This window comes from Ictidomys tridecemlineatus, chromosome 1 (genome assembly GCF_052094955.1).
Source record: "Ictidomys tridecemlineatus isolate mIctTri1 chromosome 1, mIctTri1.hap1, whole genome shotgun sequence".
NCBI lineage: Eukaryota > Metazoa > Chordata > Mammalia > Rodentia > Sciuridae > Ictidomys > Ictidomys tridecemlineatus.
This window is the reverse complement of record NC_135477.1, coordinates 146,918,721-146,940,067: the sequence shown is the minus strand read 5'-3', so window position 1 is coordinate 146,940,067 and position 21,347 is coordinate 146,918,721. Positions and strand designations below refer to the sequence as shown.

The 21,347-nt window shown below is 41.1% G+C and overlaps 1 protein-coding gene across 3 annotated transcripts in view; it reads right to left on the bottom strand.

Moving 5' to 3' along the window:
• Mcc (MCC regulator of Wnt signaling pathway) overlaps window positions 1–21,347 on the bottom strand; it is a 450,812-nt gene that overhangs the window by 205,350 nt on the left and 224,115 nt on the right. Inside the window, exon 1 of one of the 3 annotated variants that reach the window (XM_078048875.1) lies at window positions 1,163–1,318. The exons of the other annotated variants lie outside the window; for them this stretch is intronic. The gene's annotated coding sequence lies outside the window, so the exon portion shown is untranslated. Of the gene's footprint in view, window positions 1–1,162; window positions 1,319–21,347 lie in introns of those variants that run through there. 3 annotated transcript variants of the gene reach the window in all.

Here is a 21,347-nt window from a genome sequence, read left to right as displayed (position 1 = left end):
GGGGAAAGAAGTTATTAAAGGGTTTGATGCTTTTCTATAAATACCTTGGATAACTAAACTTATACCCCAAATGCCTCTTCACATCTTAGACTTGGATGCACTTCAAATTGTGAATTTCAGAAAAAGTCAACAAGGTAACTGTGCTGCCTGCTCCAAACACAAACACAACAAAGTCTCCTCAATTTGCCAGATTCTCTGAAACCCCAGGTGTTTTAAGTCCCGTATCATTCCAAGACACATTCTAGTGACTGAGAAGAGGAACAAGAGGGCCACTTCTCTGTGACTTAGTTTTGACATGATGCTCACTTGCATATGTGAGCACCTTGTCTCCTCTCCTCTCCCCCCTCCTCCAGCCAGATGTTAACAGTGTGTCTCACACTTCAAGAGAGAGAGGTGCGAACATTATTAAATCATCATTTCCTTGAGAATTAGATCCAAATCCATCCCCAGTCATGTAAGATACATTTGGCTGCCCCAAATCCCTAGATTATAAATAACATTCAATCCTACCTACTATGAAATTTTATCGGTCTAACAAATGGCCCAGGACGACTCCGACTGTCAGAACCCATTCTGCTCGTGTAACCATCGTGTACTCTCAAAAGGAAGGAAATCACAGGATGGGGAACAGCGGAAAGAAATAGTTGGATGACACAAGCATACATACGTGCAAGAGAATAGATTCTGCCACTCTACCAACTCAAGTGGAGGGAACTCTTCTGAGCCACTTGTCATTAACACAGAGTTGAAGCTTCAACATCCATTTTGACCAGCACCTCAAAGAATCATAGGCACTAGATATTTGTTGATTGATGGCATCTGGTGCTATGCTTGCTTACTTTCAGGATCTCCATGAGAGTTTATCAAAACGAATTGCCTTATCATTCCTTTAGTGATAGAAGACCTTTAAATGCATCAAGAAACTTGTTACACAAAACACCGACATAATATCAAATATCACCTCTAAATAAAGAGACTGCTTTAATCCATGCCACTTTCAACATTCAGGATGCATGGGATGACTTCTTCACACTGACTTACATTACTATGAGTCTGAAATCTCACGTAGATTTAATATATTTGAATACAAGCCAGTGTCATGCTCCTGCCAGGAGGAAGGCTCTGAGAGCAACATTTCAACAACAACGTACAATCGGCTCACCTGTTTGATCCTTTGTGAAATGAGACTAGAAGCAGCAACTCTGCACCACGTCAGAGCAGAGGGACACACTGCAGGACTGGGGCACGCTTTAGGGTGTGGGGCAGGTTCCCCCCGACAAGCTTAAAATCCTTTAAGAAAAGACCTCTGTTCTACCCATAGCTTTTAATCTTCTTCCAAAATGACAGAAAAACAGAAAATTATGCTGAGTTCAGGTATTATATATAGAAAACAGCCAGAGTTAAAATGGGACTCTTCCTCCTGCCCATTTCCTCAAGGAAACTCAGTGCCCCACCCAGCCTTGTACTTAACACTATGCTTTTTCATGGATGCCGGAAATGCAGACTACAAATACAACAGAAGTCACTGGAAGCAGCTGCAGGTTCCTGGCTTGATGAGGAACTCTGGGGTTCTAGCAATTAAGCGCAAAGATACATGAAAAAGACTTGAACCAATGCTTGATCCAGTTAGCCCCAGATCCAGGTGGCAAATCCAGCCTCCTGGCTAACTCCAGTGTATGCCACCACCAGCAATGTGACCAAAAAGCCCACGTTCTGCTTCTTCTAGCCTGTGTCCGTGGTTTTTCTAGAACTCTTCAGGGCTGAGATGATGCTATTCCCACAGTGACAGGTGCCATATAAACATTAAATTGTTCCACAATAAAAATGGGCTCTCCCCCCCCCAAAAAAAAAACACCAGTTCAGAGAACAACACAAACTTCTCCTCGTCCTTTCCACTTTGCATTCTGGATTCTTCAAAAGGTATGATCTCAGTACACAGGAGAATAAATCAAAGAGGAATTTTTCTCTAAATAAAAACATAAGCCTCCTTGTCAGATTCTGATAACCAAACACATATCCATATCCTACTACTTCCCAAAAGGAATTCCCAAGTCAGTTTCAATGTGATTGAGCCAGGCAAGTGACTTAAGTTTCCTCAAGTTCACTTCAGAGGAAAAAAAAGTAAGTGATCTTTAGAGAAAAACACATGTTTAAATGGAATGATGCACTGGAGGATTTTTTTTTAAAAAATTCAGCTGTACTTAGAGGAGCTGAGGGAGGAAGTGTAAATAAAATGGTGAGTGCAGATTTAGCAGTTCTGCTTTTTGATCACACAGGGGACAGGAGTCTCCCCTGGTCCATGTCCTTCACATGAGGGGGAGGGAAAGCTTGAAGAAGCACATCCTCACTTGAGGTGTAAAGATGCCTCCTTGACTGGGCACAATGTCTCCTCAGAGAAAGTATCTTGGAAAAAGGCCTCTCACCACTTCCCTTCCTCCAGGGAACAAAAGCTGAGGTAGATGAGATGCAAAGCCAGACGGATACTCTAAGAAGAAAACCAGGGTCCTTTCCCCAGCTGATCCAGTGTTTGCTCAGGAAACAGGCTGTGGCTGCACCAGGCCAGAGAGTGTCCCTGCAGGTCAATTCCCAAGAGATTACTCTCCTGGCAGATCTCCATCCCTTCCTCCTCAATTGAATTTGCAACACACCCTTTTAAGGTGTGTAATATTTTAAAATAAGAAGTCAGGCTGGGGCTATAGCTCAGTGGTAGAAGCTTGCCTAGTATGTGTAAGGTACGGGGTTCGATCCTCAGCACTGGATATAAATAAATAAAATAAAGGTATTGTGTCCCTCTACAACTGAAAATATTTTTAAAAAATAAGAAGTTGCAATGTGCATATTAAGAGAAAAGAAATGAGACTGTGAATGTCGGATGTATTCGCTCTGATGAATTTAAGAAAAAAAAAATGCTGGAAAGGAAAGTGGTATATGGGATTCCTGATATACCAAAAGCCCTCAGGATGTTCGTTAAATACTTACTGGCTGAACTTGTCCGTTCAATGAAAACTTGAAAACATATATGCCTTCAGGGAATATGTCTTGGGAGTCTGCAGTTCACTGAGTATCTTGCTTCTTAATAGTAACCACAGAATCAGGTTTACATTTAAGTTAAATATTTAATTGGTATAAATACACTACTGAGATTACTGAGGCAAAAAAAGTGAACATTTTATTTCTATGTTTTAATGAGCACATTTCTGGCCATTTATGTCTTAATGAGTACATTTTTGGCCATTACGCTTATACCTCGTAGAAATTTCTGAGTTTCACAGTTCAAAGACATTTTAATATGACTTAGGTATTTTCATTGGCATCATATACACATGATGGGAAAATAAACAGGCATGTTCCATGAAAAGCAATTACCAACAACTTTTACTGCTTATTTATCTTAATGTTCAAAAATATTTTTATGGAAGAATCTAAAGCACAAAACAGCCAAACCAGGAAAACTGGTGCCTCGAGGATTAGGAGGTTATAAAATCACCTAACCTTATTCCTGCCAAGAAGGGTCATTTATATTGAAATGATAGCATTCAACCAAGGAGCAGGGTGGACACAGGCTATAGATCTGAAACCAAGTAAGGAAACGAGGGCCGATTATATTTTAGAGAAGGTATAGGCACACACATGGGCTATGAAAAAATAAAATGTTTTGTTTTGTTTTGTTTTTCATGCATGAGCCTCAGCTCCACTACAATTTCTGAGTGATTCAGAAACTTCCAAGGTTCTCGCAGAACCAGAACAGACAAGGATTTTGATGTATATTGCCAGTAATTTAATTTTTTCTAAGGCAGGAGCAGTGAAAATCCATCAGGGTCGTCTCATGCCTGAAAAGCAGAATTGAATTACTTTTCACAAACAGCAGAAAAGTAATTTTCATGAACGAGTATGATTTGGGCGACTCAGGGAGGGAAAATCTGAAGTAGGGACATGGAAGCAAAGGAAGGAAATGTGCTTTGTGGGGTTTTTCCTCCAATAATGGAGAGTTCAAGTATTTCAGGCTGTTAGGCTTTTCAGGCAGACATGGGGTATGCTGCTGTATTTGGCTTCCCCACATGGCGCGGGCAACACACACTCAACCTTCCAGTTACTTAAACGTGGGGAGGGAAGTAGGCTCTTCATGAATTATGAAGTTCTGGAGAGAGGGCACCAGGGCAGTTTTGAATACGAAACGTAGTAAAATGCCAACTTGCGTTTCAATGTCTTTTGCTGCCTTCGGATGTAGACTTTGTTAAATAGGCTGATGAGCTTCTGGCACATTTAAGAACAGCAGTGATATTTGGGGAAAACTTTGTTGTTTTGTAAATAAAGGGATGCTATCACTGAAAACTGGGAAATGAAGAGAAAAAAAGCTACCAACAAAATCAATATCCACTACTAATTGTTAGCATTTTATATATTTCATTCTAGTCTTTTTTTCCTATTTCCTGTCTGGAAGTTAAATATGATAAACATCTGAGAAACCAACTCCTGCATTTTAGTCTTTTTTTAAAAAAAAAAAAACACACTCTTTATTAAAGCTGTTACATAAACAACAAAAAACTCCAGCGGTAAGCTAAGCCAAATCTTGCTTACAGATTTTCCCCCATCTTTAAGGTTTTGCTGTTGTTTATTTAAAATTCAAAAACAAACACTGTTAATGCTGAGTTCAAAGTACAGACATAGAACACAGAGCCTGGAGGTCAGCTAGGCTTGTCCTCCCACAGCCCCATGGTGTGGGGAGTGCGCAGACCATAGCTGCTCCACAGCACTGTTTGCTCTGAGTGACGAGGTGACACAATATGGGGGTGTGTGGGTGGAGGGGAACTAACTGTCTCAAGGTTTTAACAGTGTTTAGTTTCTGACTTTTATAAAATGGTTGTTTAACAGAACTTAAAAGAAACTGTAAAAGTAATGCAGGGGAGGGGAGTGGGTGATTCCAATTTATTCTGTAACATTTATTTAGTCCACATAGTTTAAAAACAAAAGTTTCAAAGATAATATGAAAATTCATGGAGGTATGAAAAGAATATCCATCTATCTTTATTTTCCTTTTCCACCTTGTTCTTTAACATCTAGTTTGTTTCATTTTTATCGGATACAAAACATGAATAGAATACTGAAAGAATTTAATTTGTAAATATATGAAAATTTCACATACAAGCGATGAAAGCTCATACTTCATTCTATTTTTTTTTTAAATGGAGAACTTTATAGAGACCATTAGCTTAAGCAATTATAATATGAGCACTGTTTGTTACCATATTGATAATAAGATCTCTTTATAAAAACATGTTCCATGTTCCAACTGGCATTGCCCCAGGAACAAATCTGTCATGGAAACATACCATGATTCTGTGGATCTTTTTCAAATATCAGATTGGATAATGGGATCTTGGAATCCCAGAATAGGAGCTGTTAGCAGAAGCAGGGCTACTTCCTTCCTCCAGAGGGAACCCTCAACATGGCAGAGTTCTCAGTTTCTTTAGTTCAGTCCCATCTTAACCTGGCAGGTGGACTGAACCTTCTCAGACATTCAAGGGCTTTGACTCACACACCTGCTGGAGCCCGGTGCATGGATTCCCGGGACTATGATCCCAGGGAGTCAACTACAGGTCTGTCACAATGGAGGAAGGACCTCAGCAGGCAAAGCCGCATGGGAATGAAGACTCCAAGTCCCATATGCCGAAATGCAGCATATTTGTGGCAAACACTTAAGTGGAAAATGGCTTGTGTGGATGGAGGGAGGCCAAGTCTGGGGTGCTTCTTTTAGTCAATCATGGTATATACACTCAGTTGTCATGTACATTTTTCTCATTTGTCAGATTTCCCATGGTGAATTGGCAACTCCTGGAATCCCAGACATGGCAGAAGGCAGATTTTCTGGTTCCGCAACAGGTCTTGTCAAGTTTCTGATCCCTACCAGATCTATTTCCAACTCTATGTAGGTGACTGATTCTCTACATAGAAGAAGTCAAATTGAACTCTCAGACACAAATCTTATCTGGTCATTCATTGTATCATTCCTCCAATAGCTCCTTGCTGACTGTTTTTAAAGTCCAAATTCCTGCTCCTTTCTGGTCTCCTTTTCTGCAAATTGAATCTCCACATGAGGCTGTGAAGCAGGTGAAGCTGGTTACCTACCCTCTCCTCCACTCCTTTTGGAAAGAGCTCTGCTCCCCTCTGTGTGGCTGCCCAGGGGTACTGCCTCAAAAGGATGGTCATAATTCCCTCCCCGACCCTGCACAGAGACTGGTTGGTTGAGGTTAAGAACTTGATCCAATTAACAGATGGGGAACAAAAAAGGCCTGAATATAACACCCTGACCTCAGGATCGAGCCAGGAAAAAAGTGACTCCTGAGCTAATCTGGTTTGTTTTTGAAAAGGTTTCTCAACTTTCAACTGAAATAAACTCAGACCATGTTAAACCAACCTCTTTATAAGGCTACGGAACTAAATATATCCTGATCTTTTCAAGTCAATGGGACAAAAGAATATCCCATGATCCATGATTTCCACTCTCTAGTTTATGTAGCTAAACTACACGGAACCCACTCCCTTCTCTAATCTGTTTAATACATCAGTGGGAATGGTTTTAATGGAGATTGCTCAGATATCCCATTTCCATTCCTTAGAGAGTCTATACATCAAAGGTTTCTAGACTTCTAGCCCTTACTGTTGCTACAGAAGAGCAGATGGGAGACTGCATTAGAGATGACCAGAATCTGTGCTCCAGGAACCAAAGCCTCGGGACCGGAAGTGCCGAGAACTGGGATTTCAGCTTTTACAGGTTTGAGGGTCTTCAGGTCCAGATAAAAACCCTGGAGTAAGACATACAAGGCTTTTGCACAACCTGTCCTCTTTACTCTCTACCCCAAGAATCGCAGAATGTTAATCCTAGAACGACCTCAGAGATAGATCCTTATTCAAAAAATAATAAACTGGGGGGGGGAGTAACTTGACTTAGAGCAGAGTTGGAAGAAAGGACACCCTTGTCCCCCGCACCACACAGCTCCTCCAGGACATTATGTAGACTCTTGCACACCAGTACCAAGACACTGCCGTCTCTTTGGGGTGCTCTGTGTAGTTGGATCAGAAATAGTACTATCCGTGTGGCATTTTGAAATAGCTTTAGTTTCAGAGTAATAATAGGGTCTGAGCTGTATGGCACATCAACATAACTATATAGAAACTCAACAAACTTGTGGTCTTTTCTCTAGAGTGTGGTAGAATTCTGATTAAATGGAGCAGATGACCACACATTACTCACATCTCCTTTCTAAGAGCTACTAAGAGGTTGACAAAGGGGAAAAAAATAAAGAAATAGATTAGGGCAAGAGAATAGGACTGAAGATTGCAGAAAAAGGTTATTTCAATAAATTTTGGGAAGACAAAATAGAAATATGCCTGATTTAACTTCCTCAACTTTATTTTATTCACAAAATAAACTAAAGGGGGGAGTAATTTGACTTAGAGCACAAGAATTGGTGCTCTTTATAAAAGAACCTGCAAAGGAGATACTAAGAAAATTAACTTGCTCTCATAAATTAGAGGCTCAGATTTAGGGAAATTGTGTACCACAGAAGACAGGGGTAAGACCTGAGATTGAAAACTGGGAAAGTGTTAAAGAGTTTAGAGAGCTATTAGGCTCCCAGGTCTTTGCCTTAACCCTTCATAGGTACAGGACTAGTGTCTTCTCACCTGCACCATCTTCCCTGAACAGGTAAATCTGGACAAGGAAGGTTGTCAACCACAGAAATCAGGCACCAAAGGCTTAGGACGGGAAATAGTATTAAATAAAAATATACACTCTGAATGTATATTTGTATTAGATAGTTTTCTGTTATTATAACAAAATACCAGAAGCTGAGTACTTAAAAAGAAAAGAGGTTTATTTAGCTCAAAGTTCTTGACACTGACAGCACATAACTGCTATCAGCTCAGCTGTGGTGAGGATTTCCTAGCAATGGCATCATGAATGGAGGCACTTATGGGGCGGGGGGTGGGGAAGTAGAGAAAGATAGATCATATTGCCCGACAAGAAGCCAAAAAGAGGCCATATTTGTTCTTGTAGAGCCAACACTCCAATGAGAATTAACTCAGGGTCCCAGAAGAACTACCTTAATGTTCACAGAGGGCACACACTCAATGACCCAATAAGCTCCTATGAGCTCTCTCCACTTCAGCAATGGCACACTGAAGACCAAGCCTCCAACACATTAGCCCCTGGGGGGCAAACTACATCTAAACCAAAGCCAAACTCATTACTCCAAAGTTTCATTTTCCCAAATGTTGTGAGTGAGACAGATAACTCTATAGTAAGAGATCTGAAGAAGTCTTCTCTGAAAAAACATAAAAGACTTTCAGTTATTGTATGGACATGTGGATTGACAAAACAGTTAGCCCCAAAGCCCACCTGTTGATTGGTCTAGCTATTCCCACAGAGCCTTAAATCAGATGAGTCACATTCTGTTAAGTAGGAACAGACAACCCAAAACACCTCCAGCAGAAAGCATAGAGAACAAATCAAATAACACAGTATAAAATGAAAACTCTCCCTCTCATAAAACATGCTTACTTTTTGTCATTGCCTGTAACCCCTAACTGGTGTTAACCTCATCCTCTCATCCACCACAGCCACCTTTGGTAACAGTCCAATATACAAGGACTGTTCTTCCTTCTTCCACAATATTTCTCATTTCAGTAAGATAGTAACAAAATTTTCCAGAATATCATTTGAGTTCCTCTGTGTCAGAAGAGAGATAGCCTGGCTGAGAGACTAAACTTGGAAAAGAATCCTTCAGTGACCCATTAGAAAACTTCCATCCTAATCCCAGTGGCTCGGGAGGCTGAGGCAGGAAGATTGCAAGTTCAAAGACAGCCTCAGCAAAAGTGAGGCACTAAGCAACTCAGTGAGACTCTGTCTCTATATAAAATACAAAATAGAGCTGGGGATATGGCTCAGTGCTCAAGTGCCCCTGTGTTCAATCCTCTGTACCCACCAAAAAAGAAAAAAAATTTCCATCCAAGTTTATCAACACTTGTCCAATAAGTAAGTCAGTGGTATGCTTCTCAGATTTCTCCATGATCCCACTCTAGGAGGGAGGGCCAGTATATGAGCTGACAGAACCAGGGTCCCAGCCAGAGACTGAACAGATAGATAAAATAAAAGACAAAATTAACTAGTGACAAAATTAAATTTTATATTTAGTTTTTTAAAAACTACAAATAGAAGAAGACATGAATTAATTAATTATTAAGAATTTTTTAAAAACATCTCAAGAGGGCTGGAGTTGTGGCTCAGTGGTAGGGTGCTTGCCTGGCATGTGTGAGGCCCTGGGTTCGATCGATCCTCAGCACCACATGTAAGTAAATAAAAGATCCATTAACAACTAAAAATATATTTTTTAAAAATCCCAAGAACCTGAGCTTCCTATACATTCAGTGACTCTTCAATGATGCAATTGCCTAAGACTAATGCCATTTCAGATGGTAGCAGGAGAAGGAGGTGCCTAGGACACTGGGGGATCTTCCATGTATCAAGCAGACCTGGCTGAGGCTCTTTGTGGCCACTGCATTTGGGGAGGGCAGTGAACAGAGAATAACTTGCCCACAAACCAGATTGACACGGCTCCAGACTTGAGGGAATTGTGTTTCCCACTTTGGTATTTCAGAAAGCCATTCATTTTCTTCATTCTCACCAAAAGGAAAAAAACTGTGTTATGGAAAATTAAGAAGGTGAAGCTGTTGATTTTTGCAAAAGGAAAAGGGGTCAGGGAAGTCCAGGACAAATGATCAAGCCAAGTTACAGGAATCAGTGATAATGAGAGCTTCCACTCCCTGCTGAGATTCAGATCCAGTTCGCAGTGAGATACCATGTAGGGAAAAGTCCTCTTTAGTTAACTAGTTACTTATGCATGTTTAGACCAAAACATGTTTAAACCAAACATCCTGTTTTAAATTAATGAATTCTGAAACTTGCAACTACACCTTCTGCATATCAATATATTCCAAAAACCCAGGTCTATTACCATGTTTTTCTTGCTCTTTTGTTCCTTTTATAGGATAGTATCAGGTGCTGACCTAATCTAGGATTTCATTGCATTTACACCAACCCTTTTCTGGAATGAACCTTCTATATAAATAAATGGATGGTAAAGAAAAGACTATTTTATTAAAAGAAATTATTAAATCACATACCAGTTAAACTTCAATGGTCCCAGAATACTCAAGAAAGTCAATTTTTGATTTCTGGAAAATAATTCACAAGTATTAGCCATACCCAATGCTTTTGCCCTTTTTCCGGTTTAAAAATGGTTACTGGCTCCCTTTGCCTCCTGAACCAAGTTACTCATTCCCGGTCTGGCAACTAAGGCCTTGGCAGTCTGCTCATGGCTCTCTGACCCACCCAACGAATAACCTGACCCACATTCAAGTTCTGCAATTGGTTGGAACGCCATTACGGCCAACAGTAAACAGACAACAGGCTCCACTTCTGCAGTACAAGCAAAGTAAACATACAAAAATCTGGTTACCATATTTCTTTGGAAAGCACCTATGGAAAGATTAAAATTATCTAAATCTAAATGACTGATTCTAATAGGCATGGCTTATCTAATAAACAAATGTCTAAATGGGAACATGCTTTTCTTACTCTCAAATTACTTATGTAATGTGAATACAAGTGTTGGCCTCCACAACTCTCATAATTTCAACAACACATGGAATGGTCACCTATATTTCCATGAAATATAGAAAATAAATACAGTGAAGTAATCTACAAGTAGACTTACAAGATTAAAACCTGTAAGAGCAAATATATTTTGATCCTCCGGTAGTTAGACTTTCAGCAAACGAAGGAAATACTCCAATTATATAATACTTGATATAATCTCTGGAATTGGAGCAAGAATGCGTTTAACATGTGCTTGGAGGTTTAGCTGATACATTATGAAACTTTAGAGGTCTCAGCTTTAAAAAAAAAAAAAAAAGCTTTAAATAACATTTCCAAATACAACATTTGGCTACTACGGGTATCTCTGGTGATTGAGAATTTACTTAGTCTGAAAGATAAAATGTCAGACTCCAAAAGGAAAGGAACAAAATTAGTGCAAACCCATAGTTCTCTCCCACTGGAGAAATAATTTCACTAAGCAAAGGTACTGATTTCTACCTTGGTGGCTGGGCATGAAGACAGCTAACCAATGCAAAGATGTCCCCCTAAAGTAATTAGGAAAACAGCCTTGCACTGCCCTGCTGTCCCCCAAATGCCTGGTCTATATATTCTCATAAGCATGACACCGTCTAAATACATGTGGAAAGAAAATCTACCATGACCACAAACTTGTCATAAAATCTGACTTTCTCCATTGTCATTCAATCCGCAGTGCTGCCCACAAGTGTACAGAAGTTATTGATAAGCCAGTGTGGGTTCAAAATGACACAGATCTGTTAGGGTGAACCATCTGGGTAGTGCCTCCTGCTGGAAAGCACATAAAAAGTAATACTTTTTCCCATGTAGGTTTAACCCCATCTTGAGGAGCAAAGAATGAATCAAAGAAATCTCTTATAACCTCTTTTTTGTGTTCTCCAAATCATCTGGTGTTTGTTTTTTTAATAATCCAAATGAACATTTCAAATTAATCTCAAGCTATCAGCAATCCAACTAGTCAGAGAGAACAGTGAGCTCAACAGAATTCAGCTCTTGCCACAATACCTTTGGAGCAACTAAGGACACAGGGCCAACAAGACATGGACCACTAAGATAATAGTTGGTTTGGAATCCAGCATAAAACACAAAAACTCCTAGGGAAGAATTTTGAAACTGCACTTTATCACTCTGCAACCCTCCTAGGGATGTATGGCTTCTCGGTTTCAGCTTCTCCGTGTCGGTAACAAGTGACAATGCCTTCATACGTCTGTTTCTTCTGTTATTTATCCCCTCCCCCAAATGATGGAAAATCCAAAGGGATTCAAACCATAAAGAATTCCTACTGAGACAATTTAAAACCTATTCAATCACAGCAGCTGCCACTTTGAGAGGAAAAAAAAAAAAAGTCCAGGAGTAAGGACCAACAATGTAATCAGCATCCAAGGAGATCAGATAATGTCTGGAGTCTGGGCTTCACATGACACAGGGGCCAAGGAGCCAGCCTTTCTGCAGAGGGCTAGAAAGATATCTTGTTATAAAAGCTTTGAGATAAAGTCCTGGCCAAAAGTATTTCCCAGGAGAAAGATGGGGAACAAAAAAGAAGGGAGTCTTGGTGGAAAAGACACTTAGATTTAGTCATAAAACAAGGTTTACTCGTACAGAATTTGATGAACAATGGAAGGAAAATAACATTTGGCCTCAACAACTCAGATTCTAGAGGTTTCAGGGCTCCAAAGACAGTTAAAACACAATTTCCACGCCCTTGTCCCTGAACAGAGATTTAGTACAATGAGATCCCAACCCACTGAGGTATGTTTTAAATTGGTAAATTGATACATTCATTCTTCCAAAAGCAATTTCTCATAAAAAGTGAAATCTCATCTTGAGGTGGAGGAAGAGGGATGTGAAGGAGGGAAAGCTAATCTCAAGGGAAGAGGAGCATGGTGTTCCCTTGAAGAACTTCAGGCAATCCAGAATCTTCCAGATTCAGAGAGAGGTATGGGAAGGGAGGGTCGATTTAATTTCTAGAACAGGAAGGTTGTTGGACCCTCTGACTAGTGCCTGTTATTTGCCAGTTCAAGCGGAAATCCCAAGGAATGGCAAGAGGCAGCTAATCTTATTTTGGATGTAGTCAGAGGCCCCAAGCCAAAGAATCCTAAGAATATATAATGCTTGTGTTTCCAGCTGTCAGCTTTTCATTATTTTCTCTTAAAGCTGTCTCGTCCCTTTCTGTGATTACGGCTATGAAATCTTCTCACTGTATGCTGTGAACTACGTGCTGCAGGCGCTGACTTACACACTGTTTCTGCAGATCCTTCTGCTCTCCTGCTTACTCATCACCTGGGGAAGGAGGGAGGCTGCAGTGCAATGTCTCTAAACCCAATCACAAGGATCATTCACATGATATTATGTTCAGGACGGGACCCATGGCTTAATCGGTCACAGACCAGCAAAAACTGAGACCCGGGATGATTAGGAGATTTGAAAAAGTTCTCTGGAATTTTTAGGGGCTTTCCTCACTCGATCCCTTTCAGTTCACCATAGATCACATTCTTTCTACCTCTGACCTCAGTTTGTGGCAAAGGAAGATGCTGGATACTGGTCTAAAGTCTTAAGGCATGACCCTGCCCTGGAGCAGTTTATAGCTACTAGGGAAGATAGAGCTTACACATAAAAAACACAGGTAATAACCAGGCATGGTGGCACACACCAGTAATCTCAGCAACTGGTGAGCTGAGGCATGAGGATTACAAGTTCAAGGCCAGCCTCACAACTTAATGAGACCTAGTCTCAAAGTAAACTATGAAAAAGGCTGGGGATGTGGCTCAGTGGTAAGTAACTCTGGGTTCAATCCCCAGTACGAAATAAATAAATAGCCAGCCATGGAGGCACACGCCTGTAATCTCAGTGGCTCAGGAGGCTGAGGAAGGAGTATCTTGAGTTCAAACCCAGCCTTGGCAACTTAGTAAGACACTAAGGAACTCAGCGAGACCCAGTCTCTAAATAAAATACAAAAAAGGGATGTGGATGTGGTTCAGTGGTTGAGTGCCCCTGGTTCAATCCTCAGTAACAATAAATAAAGAATAGGTAATAATATAATTAGGAAAAAAAATAGCTTACAAAAATCCAGAAGAGTGACCCCTTGCTGGGACAACTGAGGAATGCTTTGTGATGATGGGAACATTCAGTGGAAAAAGAGGAGAGAATCAATAAGGCCCACTCCCAGCAGGACAGGGAGGTGGACCTTAACCAGCACAGCAAGGTTGACATTGAAATGACACACAAGATTCTTAGGTAAACAGAGAACAGCACGGATGGGGATGAGGAAGAAGCAAAAAAACAAGAATGCTTTTGTTGCCAAGATAAGAAATGTGGACTTTCTATTCCAGGCAGCCATGAAGACTTCTACTGGGAGAAACTTCTTCAGACAGAAGTTTTAGTAGAAATAAAAGTTATGTTTAAGTAAAACAGCATCTTATAGGTGACAGTTCTGAAAGTGCAATAGAAAGTGTATTAAAGAAAAAACTGGGGCCAAGGAAATTGAGAGGACACTCGGTAGGGCAGGTATGAGATGATGGCGGGTAAACAAAGGAAGGAAGGAAGTACAGATTAGGAAAGTACAATCTAAGGTTGGGATTGTGACTCAGTGGTAGTGCGCTTGACTAGCATACGTGAGACACTGGGTTCGATCCTCAGCACCACGTAAAAATAAAATATTGTATTCACCTACAACTAAAAAATAAATAAATTTAAAAAAAGGAAAGAACAATCTAAAGGACAGGTCAGGGTTGGGGCTGTAAGTCAGAGGTGCCCTGGGTTTGATCCCCAGCATTGTCGAAAATAAATAAATAAATATATATGGGCAAGGTTGATGAGATTTGGCATTCAAACTACATGTGGAGAAATCGAAGCTTTGAAGCCACAGGTATAGACATATTGGAAAATGACATTACCATGACCAGAGAGAGGATGTCAGGAACATGCAACAGGTGGCCACGGGGGTAGGGTGTGGTTCCCTGTGAAGACACAGCCCATAGGCAGTTAGAAATCAGAGGCTGAACTAAAGCTCTACAGTGACCCCAGAAAGCACTGTGTGAGGAATCACCCAGAACTGAAAGCCAAATCTTGAGGGTGAAGGAGAAACCCAAAGAGTCCCAGAACTCAGCCACGGGTACACCTCATACTCAGGGAGCTGAAAGAAGCCAAAAAGGTCAGGAAAGCTAGAAAAGAAGGAAAAACCTCAAGAGGAGGCTAAGGGTAAAGATAGTGCATGAGAGAAAGGCAGGAGGGCGCATCACACCTCAGTATCACTAGCTGCTCAAGGAATCAAAGTAAGTGAACACAGAAAGACCCACTAGACGGGGGTGCACAGGTCGCAGACACCAGCCCATGTGCTTTATTCAACTTTATCCGGAATTACCAGTGCCTCACTACTAGGGTAAATATGAAAATATAAAAATAAATTTTATTTCTGGGTAAAGTCTTATAAGAAATTACCTTGTTGCTTTCTGAACTTCCTTAGGGTTGAAATACTGGTTTCTAAATCTTCTCAATGCTAAAAGGGACAATGTAGGTCAGATTTGGTGGGTCCAATACATTTACCACGAAAGGTCCTGAATAACAAAGCTGTTTTCACCCTCCACGGGTGAATATAAAATAGTCCCTCCACTGGAACAGGACAGAACCATGCTCGCTGCTTCTTACTGTACTGTGCAATCTCTTCATCCCCAGCCCTGTCATCTAAACACTTGATTTGGATACCACACTCCGGGGGATTCAGAAAGGCAATGGTGAGCGGCTACGCAGTAGTAGAGCTCAGTCCCTTATTTACCCTACAACAGTCATTCTCCTTCAAAGCTGCCAATCACAACAGCATCAAGGTCTACTCAGGAGCAAATAGAAAGTTCAGGAGGTCAATGAAGAAAAGAGGATGACAGTAAAATATCCTGACTTTACCGAGGTCAAGTCAAAAGAAAAAGAGTTCCTTATGGTCCAGTCTCCCCAATGTCCAAGCTATATTCTTATTCTTTTTCTTTAGAGCTTCTGTGGAGATAAGATTTCCCTTCAGGTCTGCCAATTCCATTCCCTCTACCTATGTTCTGATCCCATTTTTTTTCCCAGACTGTACCCAACTGTTGATTCATTAGTTATTTTCTCTCTTTTGCATTTTTTCTCCCTTCCTCCTGGCTCACCCTACAAATCTGATGCTCAGTACCTCCAGCTGTCTCCACATCTGTGTGTTCAGGGAATATACAACCCACCTGCCGCGGCAGGATCTCAGGGGCAGATAGCAGAGTGGCACGCTTTACCTCACTTTCAGTCTGCTCCACCAGGACCAGGGGAGGACAATTGAGCAGACAGATGAAGTTGTTCTCCAGTGCCTGATACCCAGACTTCCCTGCTCTGGCATTACCCTCTACCCCCAAGCCTTTGGTTTTTACTCATCTGCTAAGCTATCTGTGATTCTAAGACATGCCGTTAATACTAGCCACTTCACACTCAAAAGCACAGTCTTCACAAAGGAAAAAATTTAAAAATATATCGTAGAATTTCAGGAACCACCATCAAATAATAAGAAACATCTGGAAATCTGGAAGGAAGAGAACTTCTCTGGCATACTGAAACCCAGACCAAAGACTGTATCCCTCTAAGGCCAGGCCTGTTTCTCCTCAGGTCTTAGAGATGGACTGTGGTAGCAGAAGTAAAGATGGACGGTGAAAATTTTCCATTGTCCCAAGTTACACAGAACCTTCTATCATTACCTCAGGGCAGAAGGGCAGCCACCATGCCTGAAGAAGAGTCACTGAGGAGCATCTTCCCCAATCTCAATCTCAATCTCTCAAAGACTATGAGAGTCAGTGACTGTTCAGATATCAGAGATGAAAAAACTTCATGGAAGATGGTCTCATCCAACCTTCTTAAGTTTACACAAAAGGAAAAGGGGATATAAAAAAAAAGTTTGCTCAAGGGACCCACAGCATGATAGAGACAGCTGGGATCAAATCCAGGATTCTTGTATCATCACCCCCCATCAACCCTCACCATCCTGCCTCCCGACATCTGTTCTTGTACGCACTCAGACATGTGCCTTTACAAACACGGCTTTTTTGAAGTTGCTTAGGTTACCAGTTTGTTTTTTTTCCCTGTGATCCTGTGTTCTTGCTATTGGAATCTTAACATCAATCACAAAGTTATGTCACAGGCTTCCTGGGAAGTGCATGCAACTGTTTATGTAAGCGGTGTGGGGAATTCAGATCAAATATTCAGTGACTCAAAACTGAAGATGAAGGCAGCCAACGCTGGAAAATGCATGTGGCTTTTTCAAATGGGCTGGATTCCAAGCATGTGTAATCCTACTCCCTCTACTTCCTATGCTATGATGACTGGAAATCTTGGGGTCAGGCCAAGGTCGACCTCCTCACACAAAGGGAACTCCCAAGGACGGTCTTAGAAAAACATGGCCCCCCAAACAGGTAGGTTTAGGACACACCGTTCCAGCAAACTGTCTCAACTGACAAATTCTCTAAAACTGTCTTGGTACACAAAGGATTTATACCCCTCCTTACTAATGCAAGAGGCTGAGAATTTATCCAGAAGGGTTTCTTACAGAACTGCTTTAACAATGCAGTCAGAACTACTTTACTCAGCCCACTTTCCTGCATGTTAACAAATCACTACTGTCCCCAAGAAAGTTAAGCTTATGAACATCAGGAGGAGTATCTCAGTTGTCCACTACTGTCTCTGTGACTGGTGGGTGTGCTGATCACAAAATCTGGAATATATTCACATCAGTCTGGGCAAGCCGAAGGGTATGCTCTTCCGTAACTTTAATCAGTACCACCTTTTTTTTTTCTTTTTAAGCAAAAACATTTTTATTGCCTAGATTAGATTTCAACTATTGAATTAAAGTTTCCATTTTATCCCACTCATTTGTGCTTGAAAGCAGAATAGCACTATAAAATACACTAGGAGGAATTTTGAGAGAGAACTTCTCTGATAGTTTGGAATCCTTTACAGTGGGATCTCCAGAGTCAGGGAAACAAGCAGAGTACGACAGGGGCTCTGCTGTAAACCAACATGCGAAGGGGCTGTTTGTAAGCTCACAGGCAGATGTGGACTGAGCAGAACTGTGGCAATGTGGGGAAGCTATGGTCCCTCCCCAGAGGCAGCAGGTACTCAGGTTTAGCCAATTGCCAAGCAAGGAAGACCCTGCCAGTATTCCTGGATCTCCCTGCCTCTCAAGAGAAGCCATGAATCCAGAGTTTAGGGGAAATCTCAATTTTTAAAATGTTAACTCAAGTTGAAAATGAAACAAAAACAAAAACAACAACAACAACAACAAAAAAACCACTGTGGTGCCAACCAAATAGGCCCAGGGCTTGCCTTGGTTGCAGTCTGCTACCTCCCCTCCATAGGACACAGGAATAATGCATATTCAGTGACTGACTGTCAAAAACAGATTGTTTAGTGTCAGAAACTCTCTGGTGGCCTGAGGAGATGTGTAAAGGGAAGAGGAACAGGAGAACAGAGAGCAAAGGATTGTTTCATTGACTTAGGGAAAAGTATTCAGGTTCTCTGGGTAAGGCAGGTAAGTCTTTTGTCCACTGAGGAAATCAACACAGAGATCTGCTCTCTTCACCCTGTTCCTCTATTTACATCCCACCAACACCTCACCAGTGGCTAGATTTTTATTCTTTCTGAAATGATCTCAAACAAACGTTCAGGACCATTGTCCCCATGCTACACATAGTGTTAGACCCTCAGCCACTGCCTACCCCACAGCAGCCTCTGTGACACCCCAGACTCCAGCTTCTCTCCACCTCACCCCAATCCTAGTCCAAAATACACATAGCTACTAACTGCCTTCTTCTTAAATGTGCACAATATTAATTCTCTGGAAGTACACAGGAAACTGCTAATAGCAGTCGCCTCTAGGAGGAGGATGGGAGAACCCGAGCCTAGGTTCAAACAAGGCTTGTTTTCCCCTGCAGGTCTTCCTGAATTTTTAAAACAATGTGAGTATTACTGGGATATATGGAATATATCCCAGAGCTTCTAGATTGAGTATCTATAAGACATCTCCCCATCCGCAACCCACCATAGCACATAATGGACTAGAGATTTTTATAAGTGAGATGAGAGTGCTTTGAGAAATCAACCACAGCAGAGCTTGGGACACATATGGGAAGAGCGGAGGTGGAAGTTGGCAGGATCTGAGATTAGAAGAAACGCAGAAACTGAAGGAAGCCATATGTCTGCAGGAGGATGGCATGGTGGGCTCCCCTGCCTTAGCCTGAAAGGTCAGCAGTAGGGTCTGCCCTGAAGTCACACATCAACTGTTCCAAGGGCACAAGAGATGCACAGGAGGGACTGGCACCTCTGGATAGGGAGCTCCTCTCTGGCACTGGGAATGCCACACTCCACCCTCACTTTCAGTGCCCAGGAACACTCCTCTGGATGAAGGATGGGCCAGCAGGGCCAACAGATGAGAACAGGGAGGCAGCCCAGTGGGTACCTGTCCTCCAGGTGTGAACATGGAGCATTAACCAAAGGTCCCCAGACAGGAAAGGAGGTGGGGATGGCAAAAAAAAAAAAAAATATATATATATATATATATATATATATATATATATATATGAAGCAAATAAGAGAAATCCCAGAGAAAACAGAGATAGAGATCCACAAAATTGAAGCAACAGAGAATTTTAGGAGGAAAAATGAATATAGTCAAAGATATTACAAAACACATAATAGATACATGAAATAAAGACATTATTATGAAAAGGAAAAAGGATTCAACAATTAAAATTTGGAGTTTTGAAGTTAGAAATTCAATAGAATGATGGGGGGAAAAGAGGGTGACAAAATTCCCAGAAAACTGGGTAAGGGGAAGGAGAAAAAAAATGTTTGATAAGTCAGTTGAAGAGTTAGACCAGAAATACATTTTTTTAAATATATATATATTTTTAAAAATATACGACAAAAACTAAGTGAAATAAGCCAATCCAAATGTTATCTCTGATACGTGGATGCTGACTCACAACGGGGTGGGGGCTGGGATCAGAATGGGCAGGGGGGAGTAGGGGGGAAGGAAGGGGGATGGTAATAGAAAAGGCAGTAGAATGAATGGGACATAACTTTCCTATGTTCATATATGAATACACAACCAGTGTAACTACGTCATATACAACCATAAGAATGGGAAGTTACATACTCCATGTGCGTATATCAAAATACATTCTATTGTCATGCATAACTATAAATAATAAATAATAAATAATAAATTAAAACATATATATAGGACAAGCTGGGCACCATGACTTATATATGCAACCCCAGCTACTCCAGAGGCTAAAGCAAGAGGATAGCAAGTTCGAAGCCAACCTGGACAACTTTGAGAGAGCCTGCATTACAATAAAAAGATAGAAAGGGCTGGGGGTATTGCTCAGTGGTAGAGAACTTGCGTAGCACGCTCCAGGCCCTGGGTTAGATTACCAGTACCACAATAAATAAATAAGAACAAGAGAAGACGGTAGAAAGGACGCAATAAAATAAGAATTTCCAAGAGCCAAAGAATCTATCTTTGGATTGGAAGGGCCCTTAGGTGCTAAGCTGAATAAAGGGAAAAAGACGGATTCTCATGAAATGTCACAATATCAAGCAGAAAACATTCTGAGTCTCCAAAGAAAGGTTCATCCAAAGGCACAGAACTCAATAGCATTGACTGCAATTCCTTTCAAATACTGAGGGAAAATGACTTTGAACTCAGCATTTCACATTCAGCCAAATTACCAATTAAGTATGAGGACTGATAAGCACAGGCTCAAAGGACACTTGCCGTACATTCCTTCTCCAAGCCTACTTCAAAACGTGCCAGCAAAACTAAAAATATGTCTATGAAAAAAATAATAAGATAGAGAGTAGAATTTAAGAAAAAGTAGAATTAATCCAAAAATAAAAGGAAATTTCAGGATGATGGCTGTGCAGCAGGCCCTAGAAACAGTTCTTATTAAAGCATTCAAAAAGTTGTATAATTAAGAGAATAAACTAGAACATTGACAGAAAGAAGATAAATATTACTTCTGTTAATCAAAGCAGGCAATTAGAAAGTCCAGGAAGTTTAAGGCTAAACAATGATATCCATCTTTTTTGGGGGGGGGGCGCAGAGCTGGGGATTGAACCCAGGGCCTTGTATATGCAAGGCAGGCACCGTACCAACTGAGCTATATATCCCCAGCCCCTTGAACAATGATATCCACACATGAGGAAACAGAAGTGTGCCGTGTCCCTCAGCAAATGACCAGACATAAAGACAGCTTCCCCTCAAGTGGCCTAAGCTTAGCTAGGGAGTCCATCTTCATGTTCTACTCATTTATGTTCCATTTGTATTTTTTGAAACCATGTTTTAAGTGTCATCTGAGCCTCGAGAGCCAACCAAAATCAAAAGTAGACCATCTTCTTGGATTTTTCCCTACAGAAGAGTGTGAAAGACAATGTTAGTTGCCCGAGTTAACCTTACCTGCCTTTAATATAGACCTTCAGAAACAGAACAGCTGCCAGGTGTGGTGGCGAATACCTGTAATCCTAGTGGCTTAGGAGGCTGAAGCAGGAGGATCACAAGTTCAAAACCAGCCTCACCAACTTACGGAGGCCCTTAGCAACTTAGCAAAACCCTGTCTCAAAAAATAAAAGGGCTGGGGAATGTGTCTCAGTG